Below are 17,118 nucleotides of genomic sequence, written 5' to 3' on the forward strand. Positions count from 1 at the left end.
CATCTTTGTAAGGTTTTTAATCATGTTATTTCACCTTCCACATAACAACAATATTTAATTTTCATCATGATAAAATTCATGGCATTTATAAATCACATCCTATTTTATAACATGGAACAATAATAATAGTCCTTTATGTTATTTTTAGTCATGTTATTTCACAATCAACCATATCAACCATGTTTAACACCCATCAAAATAAAATTCATAGAATTTGTAAGACGCATAATACACTATAATATGATATCATAATAATAGCCTTTTTCATTATCTTACTAATGCATCCGTCCGCATCCGAAACAGAGCTATAATGCTCAATTAATTCATTAATCTATCTTAATCAAGATTTAGATTAATATTTATTACTTGCATAAGTATTCAACAACAACCCCTCTAGCCTAGTGGTAAGGCTTGTACAGTTTAAAGGAGGTCCTGGGTTCGAAATTGTTTCTTCAATTGCTCGTAACAGAAAATCAACCCGTATCAATCAATCAAATTTGTTGAATAAATAGCATTAATCCTACCATAATTAATAATAAAGTCGAATTTCACATAGTGAAATATTAATCAATTCATTTGAGTATTTATTCGACACAACTTATGATCATATCATGTTTGGATTCATCTGGTATATAAATATACGATTCATTTACGAGTTTACTAGATCAATAATTTTCATTTTTGAACATCAACAATTACTATAGATATAATGTCACATTCAGTAAAGATTTATGATACATGTATAGGATGAACTCAATGTGTCCGAGCCTGTCCCACAGATGTATTAGAAATGATACCTTGGGGTGGATGTAAAGCTAAGCAAATATCTTCTGCCCCAAGAACAGAGGATTGTGTTGGTTGTAAGAGGTGTGAGTCCGCTTGTCCGACGGATTTCTTAAGTGTTCGAGTTTATTTATGGCATGAAATAACTCGAAGTATGGGTCTAGCTTATTGATTCGTTTCAAACAACACCACACGAATACGTTTTTTACTGGCAAAAACTCGTGCTCAAAATAAAATAGAAAATCTTTTTTTTTCTATTTTGAGCACGGGCTTTTCTGGCCCAAGTGTATCTTATTTTTATCACGAATTATTTTCCTTGGTTAACAATCGTTGTTGTTTTGCCAATAGCCGCAGGTTCCTTAATTTTCTTATTTCCTCATAGGGGAAATAAGGTAATTAGGTGGTATAGCATTTGTATATGCTTAATCGATCTCCTTCTAACAACCTATGCATTTTCTTATCATTTCCAATTGGATGATCCACTAATTCAACTGACGGAGAATTATAAATGGATCCATTTTTTTGATTTTGACTGGAGATTAGGAATAGATGGACTCTCTATAGGACCCATTTTACTAACAGGATTTATAACTACTTTAGCCACTTTAGCGGCTCAGCCGGTTACTCGAGAATACCAATTATTCTATTTCCTGATGTTAGCAATGTATAGCGGTCAAATAGGACCATTTTCTTCTCGAGACATTTTGCTTTTTTTCATCATGTGGGAATTGGAATTAATCCCCGTTTATCCACTTTTATCCATCTGGGGGGGAAAGAAACGTTTCTACTCTGCTACTAAGTTTATTTTGTACACTGCAGGAGCTTCTGTTTTTTTATTAATGGGAATTCTGGGTATCGGTTTATATGGCTCTAATAAACCAACATTTAATTTTGAAACATTAATTAATCGATCGTATCCCGTGGCACTAGAAATAATATTCTATACGGCATTTCTTATTTCTTATGCTGTCAAATCGCCAATTATACCCTTACATACATGGTTACCAGATACCCACGGAGAGGCACATTACAACACTTGTATGCTTTTAGCCGGCATATTATTAAAACTGGGAGCATATGGGTTGGTTCAAATTAATATGGAATTGGTTTCCCACGCTCATTCCATATTTTGCCCCTGGTTAATGATATTAGGTTCTATTCAAATAATCTATGCTGCTTCAACATCTTTTGGTCAACGTAATCTAAAAAAAAGAATAGCTTATTCTTTGGTATCTCATATGGGTTTTCTAATTATAGGAATTGGTTCCATAAGTGATACTGGTCTCAACGGGGCCATTTTACAAATCATATCTCATGGATTTATTGGCGTTGCACTTTTTTTCTTGGCAGGAACTAGTTATGATAGAGTTCATCTTCTTTATCTTGACGAAATGGGCGGAATGGCTATCCCAATGCCAAAAATATTCACAATTTTTACTATCTTATCAATGGCTTCTCATGCATTGCCTAGCATGAGCGGTTTTGTTGCAGAATTGATCGTTTTTTTTGGAATAATTAGTAGTCAAAAATATCTTTTCATGATGAAAATACTAATTACTTTTGTAACAGCAATTGGAATGATATTAACTTCGATTTATTTATTATCAATCGTACGGCAGATGTTCTATGGATATAAGTTTTTGAATACACCAAACTCTTATTTTTTTTATTCTGGGCCCAGAGAATTATTTATTTCTATTTGTATCCTTATACCCATAATAGGTATTGGTGTTTACCCCGATTTCATTTTCTCATTTTCGGTTGACAAGGTTGAAGCTATTCTATCTCATTTTTGATGGATTAAAAAAAAACACATTGTGAATACTTTTTCTAGTTTCATATTATTCATAATGTTCATGCACATTTACTAATTAATTCAAAATAGATCACAATAGGAGGATCGAATGGACAACATTATCACGACGCTACGAAGAATCAAAATAAAAACAATAGGAGCAATAGGAAGAATCAGAAGAAAATGAAACAAAATTCAGAATTTTATGAGTCCTATTAAATTCTCGCGATTCTATATTCTTTGGTTCTTTATTAAGCTATTTTTTTATATTCGTATGCAAACTGTATCTATATTGTTATTAATTTTGCATTATTTTTTTCTCCTTCTTCCTGACTGGTTAAGATTAATAGGAACAATTAGAATCTTTTTCATTTCGATTTTGATTTCCCTTTTGATTTCAATTTTCATTTCAATTCATAATTTTCTAGGAGCTCAAAGCAAAAACATTCATAATTTTCTAGCAGCTCAAATCAAAAAAATTGAGAATTTTCTAGGAGTTCAAATCAAAAAAATTCAGAAGGTTCTAAGAGGAATCAGAAAAATAATGAAAATACTTCTTCATTTTATGCGTTCTTTTCACTTCTGGCAATTCTATCTTCTTTGGTTCTTCATTAAGGCATTTGTCTATAGTATTCTCGTAAAATCTAAATATGGCTTGTTCTTGCTTTGTCATTTTCTTTTTATCCTTATTTTTGAATTATACCTTATTTTTGCACTATATTTTGGTTTGCTATTTGGCTATTTTCTTTGTTCTGATTGTCAGCTACTTTGTGTCAAAATAAGGACACGGTATTTTGTGAATTTATTCTTATCTTCTTTTTTGCTGTTCGTTTTGTTTTTTCTTTTTCCAAGGTTCTTATAGAGATAGTCAATAGAGTTAAGGTTAGTCAATGCTAGTCACTTGACTAACCGTAATTCTTAAGATAGTATGTAAATATACTCAGGTATTAGGAAAATGCATTTAACAAAATCATGTATGTATATATAAATAATAAGATGAATGGAAATAAAAGGAAACAAAATATTATGCTAATGGAAAATCCATTTAACAAAATCATGTATGTATATATAAATGATAAGATGAATGGAAATAAAATATTTTGCTAATGGAAAATCCATTTAACAAAATCATGTATGTATATATAAATGGTAAGATGAATGGAAATAAAAGGAAATAAAATATTTTGCTAATATTAGCAAAATGCATTTAACAAAATCATGTATATATAAATGATAAGATCCATTAAAATAAAAGGAAATAAAATATTATGCTAAAAAACATTCGTATCTGGCTAGGAGGAATCAGAAGAAAATTAAACAAAATTTTGAATTCTATTAATTCTATTAGTTTCTTCAGATTCTTGAGATCCTATGTTCTTTGGTTGTTCATTAAGTTAGTAGTGTTTCGTTTTACAAAATCAGTTATAAACTCCAGCTCCAGAATGCTTTATATAAAATATTATTCTTTGTTTTTGAATAACAATTATTATATAATTCTTTATGAATTGGCCATTCTTCTTTTAATTTGTCTATGTATGTGTATTTACATTTTTTTCCGAGTTCTTTTTGTTGACTAGTTTGAAAATAAAGACATAGTCTAGTAGGATAAGATATAATTAATATGTAATGAAGATACTGTTTTGATTTTTTAACCAAAATCGAGTTTGTTCGTGGGGGAGATTTCTATTGGCATGCATCCAGTAGGAATTGAACCTACGACTTCTCCAATTATGAGTTGGGCGCTTTAACCATTCAGCCATGGATGCTTCGAGGGAACCCTCCGACTTCATCACTAACCAAATTTCAATTGAAGTGAAATCTTTTGGATAAATCAATATAAATACATTAATATATATAAATAAATATAGAAAAAAAAAAGAAATAGATAAATTTGTAAAAATGGAGTATCCTATCTTATGAAGAAGAATGAAGTAAACATTTGGATTTTAGAATTGAGAGAAATTTTTAGAGGGAGCAAGAATTCTGCCTATTTCTCAGATTCCTGGACCCAATTCAATTCAGCGATATCTGTGATTCACATTTTTTTCCATCAAGAGAGTTTGATAAAACTCTTAGACTCCAGAATTTGGAGTATCCTAGTTTCACGCGGTTTAACAAGATATTTCACGATCAAGAATCTAGTACTTTTTGTAGTAGCGATCCTTATATATCGTATTAACAATCGAAGGATGATCGAAAAAAAATATTTATTTGACCGGGCTTCTTCCAATCCAAATGAATTCCATTGGATCCACATTGGAAGACTCAAAAGATTCCAATAGGTTGGTTCTGAATGGGTTTATTGTTCCGCTCCTGTCTGGTCCAAAAGAAAAAAATATCTCTGAGAGAGATAATTGCTCTTTTTTGGCGGACATATGGTCAGAACGTCATCTGCTGGATTTGAATCCTACTGAGAAGTCCGCTCGAGATCCTAAATTATTTCAGAAAGAAGATGTTTCTTTTGTGTAAGAACAAAAATTGTTCTACAACAGATTCCTTGATTTTGATGATAACAAAGGATGAAACCAAAAATGGCACCCTAACGAAAAGTTTCTAAGTGTGCAGGATTCTAAAGAAAGAAGGAAGAAATCTGATGATGTCATCAGATACAAAACCAGATCAGATACAAACTATCAAATGATCAGAAGCATCTGAAGTGAAAACAAGTTCAAGAAAGTCTAACTCTGAGTAAAACAACAAGTATCAGATGCATCTGAACAAGAAGTAAGCTCTAGAAGTTCTGACTCTGAACAATACTATCTCTAGATTCCAGAAGTTATCAGCGCTATCTGAAGAAACTATCTGAACTCAACATCAGAAGCAAGATTCGAAGATTCTCCAGAAACACAAATACTCTGAGCATGGATTGCTAATCATGAAAGAGTAACGTTAAAGTCAAGTAAAGATTTGCAAATGGTTTTCCTAATTAAGAAAGAGACGTTAATCTCCGTTTTCAATAAAGAAGATACTACTTGTGGTAAGTAGTCATTTCAAGGAGAGAAAGTTATCCTGCAGAAGCTATTTAAGTGATGGCGTAAATTCATTTTAATATCCATGTTAGGGACCAATTAGTACTACTTTTTATACCATTTTATTGGTCCCTTTTGCCAAGTTTTGATGTATTTACACACTTTTATTCTCACTATTTTGTACAAATGCAATTAGGTTTAATTTATTTTGTTTTGAATAGTTATTTCACAATTTTTGTTAGTTTTGTAGAATTGTTGGATAAGCAAGACCTTGGGTTCAACATTACAATTTGGAGGAAGCTTGCCAAACAAGGAAGCTGGGGAAGCAACAGTTCGCGCCGCGAACCTCCTTCGCGCCGCGAAGGCTGCGAATCCAGCAAGCTGACCAAGGGTCAAAAGTGCTGCTGTGCAGAAAAAGTAATTGCCATTTTGATGTCTGCCTGAGAAGTGCTTTTCTGCTGCTGATGACAATGTCCAATTAGGGAAATGTCAACCTTTTTGGTAGAGACAAAATAGTTTAACCTAGGGTATTGAGACATTATTCCATTGATTCACAGATTGTGCTGTAGAACTTTTGTAAGAGAGAAAACAGAGTTTTTCTTCTAAAAAAAACCTTCTGCTTTGTAACAATGGTGATGAGGAGCTAAACTCCCTTTTGTCAAGATTGGAGGTAGTAGCTATTCTCATCTATTTATGTATTCACTTTGATATATATATGAGATAGAGATTGTTGATGTATTGATAACTGTTTTTGCTTTAAGTTGAAAACCAGATTTGAGTAGTTGTCGAGAGAGATTACTTGAGTTTATACATAAAACAGATTTTAAAGTAGTGAATAAGTTGTAGAGATAGATTTATTCATTACTATTCTTTGATATTGAACATTCAAGGTTACTATATTGATAGTTAGGTGGAGAGATCGTCTAAGGATCAATATAGTAACTATCACGATATCATTTAGACATAAATGACTTTGAGAGGATATTTGAACATCATCAATAATCTTGAATCCAATTATTTATCATAGGGAATCATAGATATTTGAAATAGTGAACTCCAATCTTGCCAAGCTTTTATATTTGTCTAAAACCACTTAATAGTTTATGTTAACATTTATTAACAAGATATTTCTCCAAACAAAACAACCCTGTTACTTTCTAAACTTATAACATTTGAATTATCGAACGGCGGTAATATTACCCAATCTCTGTGGATACGATACAAAAATATTTGCCAAAGATATAACTCAACATCAGAAGCAAGATTCGAAGATTCTCCAGAAACACAAATACTCTGAGCATGGATTGCTAATCATGAAAGAGTAACGTTAAAGTCAAGTAAAGATTTGCAAATGGTTTTCCTAATTAAGAAAGAGACGTTAATCTCCGTTTTCAATAAAGAAGATACTACTTGTGGTAAGTAGTCATTTCAAGGAGAGAAAGTTATCCTGCAGAAGCTATTTAAGTGATGGCGTAAATTCATTTTAATATCCACCAGTTTCATTTACTACCTCACTTCTATATATAAAGGACTGCAAATCAACATTCACCACTACACAAGTATTAGCTAACAAGCCAAAATTATACTGAAACATCAACACTCAAGAAAAAACACTCTTGCTCTCTAAGATCTTCACGAAGCCTTTGCTTATTACGTGAAAAACTCTTGTTCTTACTATTGTAATATCTGCTTTCTTAGAAGCATTCTAGATTACATTAATCTTTCATTTATTTGTTTGTCGATTTCCTCAAGTGACTCTGTGTAGTCTGTATACTTGAGAGGACTAAGAGATTTTTCTCTTAGACGTTGTTTGTAATCTTTCAAGATTAGTGGATTAAGTCCTTGTTGAAGGCGAAATCACCTTGGCCGGGTGGACTTGAGTAGCTTTGTGTTATAAGCGAACCAGTATAAAATCATTGTGTGGTTTTCATTTTGAAAAAGCGCTTATTTTTCCAAACAATTCAAACCCCCCCTTTCTTGTTTTTCTCACCTTCAATTGGTATCAGAGCTCCGGCTCTGTTATTGATTTTCTAATCAAACACTTAACAGTGTAGAGAGATCCAGTACGAGAAAAACCATGGCCCACTCAAATGAAAGAGATAGTTACAATGCTAAGCCTCCTGTTTTTGATGGAGAGAAATTTGATTACTGGAAAGATAGAATCGAAAGTTTCTTTCTTGGTTATGACGCTGACCTCTGGGACATTGTCACAGATGGATACACACCTCCAGTCTCAGAAAATGGAGCTGAAGTTCCCAGAAATAAGATGTCAGAAGATCAGAAACGTATCTTCAAAAATCACCACAAGGCCAGAACAATACTTCTAAATGCTATATCATACAACGAATATGAAAAGATCACCAACAGAGAGACAGCCAAAGATATACTTGACTCTCTGAAGATGACTCATGAAGGAAACTCCCAAGTCAAAGAGACGAAGGCTCTGGCGCTTATCCAGAAATATGAAGCCTTCAAGATGGAAGATGACGAAGCTATAGAGGCTATGTTTTCTAGATTCCAAACTCTTATTGCAGGTCTCAAGGTGCTAGACAAAGGATACACAACTGCAGATCATGTTAAGAAGATAGTCAGAAGTCTGCCAAAGAAATGGAGACCTATGGTTACTGCTCTGAAGCTGTCAAAGGATCTGAACAATATCAGCCTTGAAGAACTTGTCAGTTCTCTCAGAAGCCATGAGATAGAACTAGAGGAAGATGAGCCTCAGAAAAGGAACAAGTCCGTAGCGCTAAAGTCCAGATCTGAAAGACGGAAACCTGACAGAACCAAAGCTCTCCAGGCAGAAACTGAAGACACTGACGACTCTGAACCAGAAGACTCTGATGATGAAGAAGAGTTGTCCCTACTAACCAGAAGAGTTAAGCAACTCTGGAAAAAGAGGAACAACAACTTCAGAAGACCAAGACCCAGAGGGGATCGATCTGAATCAACTTCAAAAGGTAAATCTAACAAAGATATTACCTGTTATGAATGTAAAGAAACAGGTCATTACAGAAATGAATGCCCCAAGCTAAAGAAAGACAACCCTAGAAAAGAAAGCTTCAAGAAGAATACCTTCAGGACAAAGAAAGGACTGATGGCTACCTGGGATGATAGTGAATCTGGATCATCAGAATCTGACTCTGATGAACAGGCCAATGTGGCACTTATGGCTACCACATCCAGGAGTAGCTCAGATGAAGAATCTGAAGAGGTATTTTCTGAACTTTCCCGATCTGATCTAGAATCTCGTTTGTCAGAAACTCTTAGCTCATATCAGAAATTAAAACAAAAGTTTAAAAACATTAAAGGCTGTCTTAAAGCAAAATTTGAAGATTGTGGCGAGCTTGAGATGACAATTCTAGCACAAGAAGATACAATTAAATTGTTAACATTAGAAAGAGATGGAGCAAAAAGAAAAAGCTTAGAATTAGAAGAAGCGTTATCTCAAACTCCACAAACTTCAAATGCAATAATTTATAAATACGAAGAAGCCTTTCAAGAATTTCTGAAAAATGGGATAGATAGGAGTATTATGGCATCCATGATTTATGGAGTTAGTCAGAACAATAAAAAGGGAATTGGGTACGATTCTAAGGAAGATAAAACTTCTACCAGTAACCAACTTAAGTCTCCCTTTTCATATCATTACACACACACACAAGAACAAAAATTTAAAAATGCTAGAAAACCCAAAGTTATAAGAAACTCTGGGAAAACTAATCTGAAAGGACCCAAGAGATTCTGGGTACCAAAAGATAAGATTGTGTATGTTGCAGATATCCTATGCAGCAAAGTTCAGACACCAGTCATGGTACCTGGACTCTGGATGCTCGCGACACATGACGGGAAGAAAGTCTATGTTCCAAAGTCTGGAACTTAAAGATGCTGGATTTGTAGGCTTCGGAGGAGATCAGAAAGGAAGGATCAGAGGCTCCGGAACTATTGGTAATGGTACTCTTCCCTCTATATCTGATGTTCTTTATGTAGAAGGATTAATGCATAACTTGCTATCCATAAGTCAATTAAGTGATAACGGTTATGATGTAATCTTCAATCAAAAAACATGTAAAGCCATTAATCAGAACGATGGCTCTGTCCTTTTCACAGGCAAGAGGAAAAACAACATTTACAAAATAAATCTTTCTGATTTAAAAGATCAAAATGTTAAATGTCTAATGTCAGTTCACGAAGAGCAATGGGTATGGCATAGACGCTTGGGCCACATTAGCATGAGGAAACTCTCTCAGCTAACTAAACTCGAGTTAGTCAGAGGCCTACCTAAACTGAAGTTTTCTTCAGATGCTCTGTGTGAAGCTTGTCAGAAAGGAAAATTTTCAAAAACATCTTTTAAAAAGAAAAATGTTGTTTCTACCTCTAAGCCTCTGGAACTTCTTCACATTGACTTATTTGGTCCTGTGAAAACAGCATCAGTTAATGGAAAGAAGTATGGACTAGTCATTGTTGATGATTACAGTCGCTGGACATGGGTAAAATTCCTAAAGCACAAGAGTGAGTCTCACTCTGTATTCACCAGTTTCTGTTCCAAAGTGCAAAAAGAATTTGACTCTAAAATTATTAGAGTCAGAAGTGATCATGGTGGAGAATTTGAAAACAAAGATTTTGAAGAATTATTTGATTCTAATGGAATATCCCATGATTTCTCCTGCCCTAGAACTCCACAACAAAATGGAGTTGTAGAGAGGAAGAATAGGACACTCCAAGAGATGGCCAGAACCATGATCAATGAAACTAATGTAGCAAAGCACTTTTGGGCAGAAGCTGTAAATACAGCGTGTTACATTCAGAATAGAATCTCTATAAGACCTATTCTAGAAAAGACTCCCTATGAACTGTGTAAAGGAAGAAAACCAAACATTTCATATTTTCATCCTTTTGGATGTTCTTGCTTTATATTAAATACTAAAGAACATCTGAACAAGTTTGATTCCAAAGCACAGAAAGGTATTATGTTAGGATACTCAGAACGCTCTAAAGGCTACAGAGTATACAACACAGAAACCAAAATTGTGGAAGAATCAATTCATGTCAGATTTGATGATAAGCTTGACCCTGAAAAGTCAAAGCTAGTTGAAAAGTTTGCAGATTTGGAAATCACTCTTGTAGAATCTGATAAAACTCCAGAAGCAACTGTCACTCAGAACTCTGAAGAAATTAAATCTCCAGAAATCCCAAAGAAAGTCAAAAGTCGTATCAATGTATCTGAAGATTTGATTCTGGGAAACAAGGACGAACCTGTCAGAACCAGATCCACCTTCAGGACTTCTGAAGATACTCCTCTGGGACTAGTGTCTCTGATTGAGCCTACGTCTTGTGATGAAGCACTTCAGGATAACGACTGGGTGGCAGCTATGCAAGAAGAATTGGATCAATTCTCAAAGAATGATGTCTGGGATCTCGTTCCTAAACCCAGAGGCACTCATGTCATTGGAACCAGATGGGTTTTCAGAAACAAGCTGAACGAGAAAGGAGAAGTTGTCAGAAACAAAGCTCGACTGGTAGCTCAAGGTTACAGTCAACAAGAAGGTATTGACTATAATGAAACCTTTGCTCCAGTCGCGAGGTTAGAATCTATTCGTCTTCTTGTATCTTTTGCTATTAATCACTCTATCAAATTATATCAAATGGATGTCAAGAGTGCATTTCTTAATGGTTATATTTCAGAAGAAGTGTATGTCAATCAACCTCCAGGCTTTGAAAACTCAAATTTTCCAGAACATGTTTTTAAACTTAAGAAATCCTTATATGGACTCAAACAAGCTCCCAGAGCTTGGTATGAACGATTAAGCAATTTTCTTCTGGAACAAAATTTTATCAGAGGGAAAGTTGATTCTACACTCTTCTGTAAAAACCTTAATAATGATCTCATGATATGCCAGATTTATGTTGATGATATTATTTTTGGTTCTGCTAATATCTCTGTTTGCCAAGAATTTTCTAAGTTAATGCAGGCAGAATTTGAGATGAGTTTAATGCAAGAACTAAAGTTCTTTCTGGGAATTCAAATTAATCAAACTCCAGAAGTCACGTACGTCCATCAAAGTAAATATATTAAAGACGTTCTGAAGAAGTTTGACATGACTGAATGCAACTCTGCAAAAACTCCCATGCACCCAACTTGCATTCTTGAAAAGGAAGAGGTAAGCAACAAGGTTTGTCAGAAGCTCTATCGAGGTATGATAGGCTCTCTTCTCTATCTGACTGCTACTCGTCCTGATATTCTCTTTAGTGTCTGTCTTTGTGCCAGATTCCAATCAGATCCTAGAGAATCTCATTTAACAGCAGTTAAGAGAATTCTTAAGTATCTGAAAGGAACTCCTAACCTGGGCCTGATGTATGAGAAAACATAAGAGTATAGACTCTCGGGTTATTGTGATGCAGATTATGCAGGAGATAGAATAGAACGAAAAAGCACTTCTGGAAATTGCCAGCTTCTGGGAAACAATCTAATATCCTGGGCTAGCAAAAGACAATCAACAATTGCTCTATCAACTGCAGAAGCAGAATATATCTCAGCGTCACTGTGCACAACTCAGATGCTCTGGATGAAGCATCAGTTAGAAGATCTGCAAATCTTTGAGAGTAACATTCCTATCTTTTGTGATAATACTGCTGCTATTTGTTTAAGTAAGAATCCCATTCTACATTCCAGAGCCAAACACATTGAAATAAAACATCATTTTATCAGAGACTATGTTCAGAAAGGGATAGTAACATTGAAGTTCATTGATACTGAACATCAATGGGCAGATATCTTTACTAAGCCTCTAGCTGAAGATAGATTTCTTTTTATCTTATAACATCTGAACATTAAAAATTGCCCTGAGTGAAGCATGGCTCTGAAAATGTAAAATGAGACTCTGATAAAAACAAATGCACTTCTGCCTCTGACTCTGATACTTCTACCAGTTAAGAAGATATCTGAGTTAGAAATCTCCAGGAACAAACCCCTTGGTATTCTTGAAGATCAGATACATCAACACGTGGAGCTCTGAGCGTCTAACCTTAGAACTTCTAGACAGCTGTCAAAAGAAATTCAAAAGGCAGACGTTTGAGTTCTCCTCGAGCAGTGTGCGTACTGTGGGATTAGACATTCATTAATTAGCTGTAATCATTTTTCCCCCCAAGCGTGCTTACTTGAGCGTTGTGCTAACGCAATTTAATGTGTCGTTTTGCATGTGTTTTACTTAGAGTATATAAACACTTTTTCTCACATTTCACACACTTATCACTCTCACTCACTCTAAAACCCTAAACCTATCTCAAGCATTCTCTGAAAGCTCTTCATCTTCATCAATCTTCTTCTCCTTCACCATGGACGCTCAACAACAACAAGTCTTTAACTTCTCTCAAGAAATGGAATCAAGCTCTACTGCTCAAACCTCAAGCATTCCAACACCAACGGTTACAGGCGTCACCATCACCCCTGTTTACAAAGAACCCCATATTCTTGACCGTGAACGCCATATTAACCTTTCAACCCCTTTTGAAGGACTGGACGTGTTGTGTGAATCGCTAGTTGATTTCGACAAATTGAAGAGAAATGGCGTTGATCTTACTGAAGAGCTTCGCAAACAAGGATGGGAAAACTACTTCCAAAGGCTTTATGGTCCTGTTTACCCTCTTCTCATCAAGGAGTTCTGGAGATTTGCAGATGCAGATGACCACTTCATCGTCTCCTATGTTCTGGGGGTAAAGATTGTTATTACTGAAGGATCAATTGCCTCCTTACTGAACATGGAGAGAGCTGGAGGAAAAAGGATTTACAACATCCCTCCTAGGTCAAAGCGCATCACAGATGTAATCAATCCAACAATCTTCAAACCCAACACTGAAGGAAATCCTTCAAAGAACAAAGAGCTGCATCAGAACCTCAGAGTGTGGCTGAAGATTATTCTGGGAACTATTCACCACCGTCCAGCCTCTAACTCCTCTGACTACATTAATGCAGACCAGAAATGCATTCTGTATTGCATTCAGAAGGGTGTGAAGATCTGCCTCCCTGCTCTCCTTTTCAGATATCTGAGAGATTCTGTCAGAGAAACCAGAAACAATATGAAGCCCAGATCCTACATTCCTCTGGGAAGATTGCTATCTGATGTCTTCATTGAGAATGGGCTGGTGGATCATCTGGAGAAGACCAAGCTGATGCTAGATCTGGCAATAGATGTTGGGAAGCCTCTGAATGCCAGAAATCTCAAGAGTATGGGGATAATTAAGAAGATTCAAGTCAGACCCACTCTGGACACATCCTGGGATTGTTTGAAAGATCAGAGGAAGATGCCTCATGGCCTTGCCAGGTTCTTCAAGAACGAACCCAGAGATGCGGTGGCCATCTATCTTAATCGTCTGCTGGATGAAGGTGTTGACATCTCTGACTTCAGCCTCGACGATTGTCTAGATTCAGAAGCAGACTTCGTCAGATACAAGAGAGGTCTCTCTGAGAAGAAGATAGCACCTCCGGCAAAGAAGGCAAGAATTGAAGAAGCTTCTGGAAGCAGATCTTCAGCTCCTCTGAATATATCTACTGGTACGTCTGTTCCTTCTGTTACCACTAATCCTCTGATGGCTTCTTCTAACCCTCTCTCTTCACAACCTATTTTTACTACCTCTGAAATCCCACCTTCAACCACCAGAACCTCCCAACTTTCACCAGTTCTAAATGTAGCCTGTACATTCATACCTCCCTCTGAACCTAAACAAACCCACCAAAGCACTTCCTCTTCATCATCCTCAGAACCAGAATCACCCCCATATGTTTCTATCTCTTCTGACCCAGAATATTCTGACCCTAATTCCCCAACCATAGCCACAATTTATGCTCATAAACTTGCTTCACAACAACAAACACAAACACAATCTGAAGCAACTTCACCTCCACCACAACAAACAACCACCATACCTTCTGTAACACAACCCTCTGACCCCCACACCTCTGATATCACCCCACCAAACATCTCCGCTGCACCAGAACCAGAAACTGAACCTTTAGACTTAAACCCTCTTTACGCTTCACCCCAAAGATCTGAACCTCAACCTGAAGCAGAATCTGAACCTCAACCTGAATCAGAATCTGAACCTCAAACATTAAATCTCAGCCCTCCAAACTCTCCACCTCATACCTCTGAACCTGAACATGAACCTGAACTTTCTACACCTACCCTTGAGGAAGCCATCATGCAGGTAGCAGAAGCTTCAGTACAAAAGGTCAAGTCTCTGACCACTAACTCTGAAATCAGTGATGATCCTAAATCTGTAAGGACACACTGGAACAGAGTCATTGGCTGGATGACCTCTGAGTCTTTTAGACTGAAGAGCATATCTGAACAAGTCAGAAATGGCTACATCAGAGATGCTGAGGCAAGACTCCAGGAGAGACTTGCCAGAGAAGCTGAAGCCAGAAGGCTGGAGGAAGAGAGATTGGCCAAGGAAGCTGAAGAAGAAGCAAGAAGACTAGAAGAAGAAGAAAAAGCTCGTCAAGCTGAAATCCTAAGGGAAAAGGAAGTTGAAGCTAAGGCTCTAGCGGATGCAGAAGCACAAGCTGCTGCTGAAGCTGAAGCTCAGCAGGCTCTGACTCTGGGGGAGTCCTCTTCTGTGATCCCTATGGTTCTTCAGACTCTGAAAGAACTTAAGCAAGATCAGAATGAACTCCGGGCCAAAATGGACAAGCAAGATACTGTCAACGACAACATCCAGAACATGCTTGCAATGCTGCTTCAGAGAATGCCTCCGCCTCCGAACCCCTAGGCACTTAGGATTTTATTTATTTTGCTTGCCTGTTGTTTCTGTTTCTTGCCTTCTCTGGATCTGATGTTTTCTTATTTCTTGTTGCCTTTGTGCTTCTATTTTAATACAATGTTTTTCTCTTCCTTTTTTTTTTTTACTATGTCTTTTTGATTCTGACAAAAAGGGGGAGAAGTCATTAATAGCTCTGATGAAAATATTGTCTAAATACCTTAAGCATTCTGCAACATATTTTTCTTAAAAATAAATTTATCTAACCTGGACTTAAGAAATTGCAGAAGATATCAAGAAACCTCTTTACTTAAGAAACTCTGGTAAGAACTTCTGAACTCCCTAGCACTATCTCAAGGGGAGCTTCTGTCTATCTGATCTAATATTATTCATGTTTCATCTGCTAATTAAGGTTGTTTTGTCATCATCAAAAAGGGGGAGATTGTAAGAACAAAAATTGTTCTACAACAGATTCCTTGATTTTGATGATAACAAAGGATGAAACCAAAAATGGCACCCTAACGAAAAGTTTCTAAGTGTGCAGGATTCTAAAGAAAGAAGGAAGAAATCTGATGATGTCATCAGATACAAAACCAGATCAGATACAAACTATCAAATGATCAGAAGCATCTGAAGTGAAAACAAGTTCAAGAAAGTCTAACTCTGAGTAAAACAACAAGTATCAGATGCATCTGAACAAGAAGTAAGCTCTAGAAGTTCTGACTCTGAACAATACTATCTCTAGATTCCAGAAGTTATCAGCGCTATCTGAAGAAACTATCTGAACTCAACATCAGAAGCAAGATTCGAAGATTCTCCAGAAACACAAATACTCTGAGCATGGATTGCTAATCATGAAAGAGTAACGTTAAAGTCAAGTAAAGATTTGCAAATGGTTTTCCTAATTAAGAAAGAGACGTTAATCTCCGTTTTCAATAAAGAAGATACTACTTATGGTAAGTAGTCATTTCAAGGAGAGAAAGTTATCCTGCAGAAGCTATTTAAGTGATGGCGTAAATTCATTTTAATATCCACCAGTTTCATTTACTACCTCACTTCTATATATAAAGGACTGCAAATCAACATTCACCACTACACAAGTATTAGCTAACAAGCCAAAATTATACTGAAACATCAACACTCAAGAAAAAACACTCTTGCTCTCTAAGATCTTCACGAAGCCTTTGCTTATTACGTGAAAAACTCTTGTTCTTACTATTGTAATATCTGCTTTCTTAGAAGCATTCTAGATTACATTAATCTTTCATTTATTTGTTTGTCGATTTCCTCAAGTGACTCTGTGTAGTCTGTATACTTGAGAGGACTAAGAGATTTTTCTCTTAGACGTTGTTTGTAATCTTTCAAGATTAGTGGATTAAGTCCTTGTTGAAGGCGAAATCACCTTGGCCGGGTGGACTGGAGTAGCTTTGTGTTATAAGCGAACCAGTATAAAATCATTGTGTGGTTTTCATTTTGAAAAAGCGCTTATTTTTCCAAACAATTCAAACCCCCCCTTTCTTGTTTTTCTCACCTTCATTTTGTTCTTTCGAGGCAATCGGAAAATAAAGAAATAGCCAATATCGTTAATATAATCATGTATTTACAAAATAATGTCTCAATTCATCCTATTTAATCCGATTGAGGATGTGATAGGATTGCAAAGGATAAACTTTTTACAGTTCAAAATCATATTTTATTATTGAACCAATCTAGTTTCAGAAGAGAGATTTCAAGAAATGGCAAATCTATTCAATATCTCAATAACTAAGCCGGATATGGTGTATCGTAACAGATTCTCTTTTTCTATTGATTTTTCTA

General features: G+C 35.8%; 1 non-coding gene and 1 pseudogene across 1 annotated transcript; one reads left to right on the forward strand and one right to left on the reverse strand.

The window, feature by feature from the left end:
• Window positions 1–2,021: 2,021 nt before the first annotated feature.
• LOC127110581 (protein Ycf2-like) overlaps window positions 2,022–17,118 on the forward strand; it is a 17,367-nt pseudogene continuing 2,270 nt past the window's right edge.
• TRNAM-CAU (transfer RNA methionine (anticodon CAU)) lies at window positions 4,271–4,344 on the reverse strand. Its single transcript has one exon. It is a non-coding gene; the product is annotated as a tRNA-Met (tRNA).

The sequence above is a fragment of the Lathyrus oleraceus genome, chromosome 1 (genome assembly GCF_024323335.1).
Source record: "Lathyrus oleraceus cultivar Zhongwan6 chromosome 1, CAAS_Psat_ZW6_1.0, whole genome shotgun sequence".
Classification (NCBI taxonomy): Eukaryota; Viridiplantae; Streptophyta; class Magnoliopsida; order Fabales; family Fabaceae; genus Lathyrus; species Lathyrus oleraceus.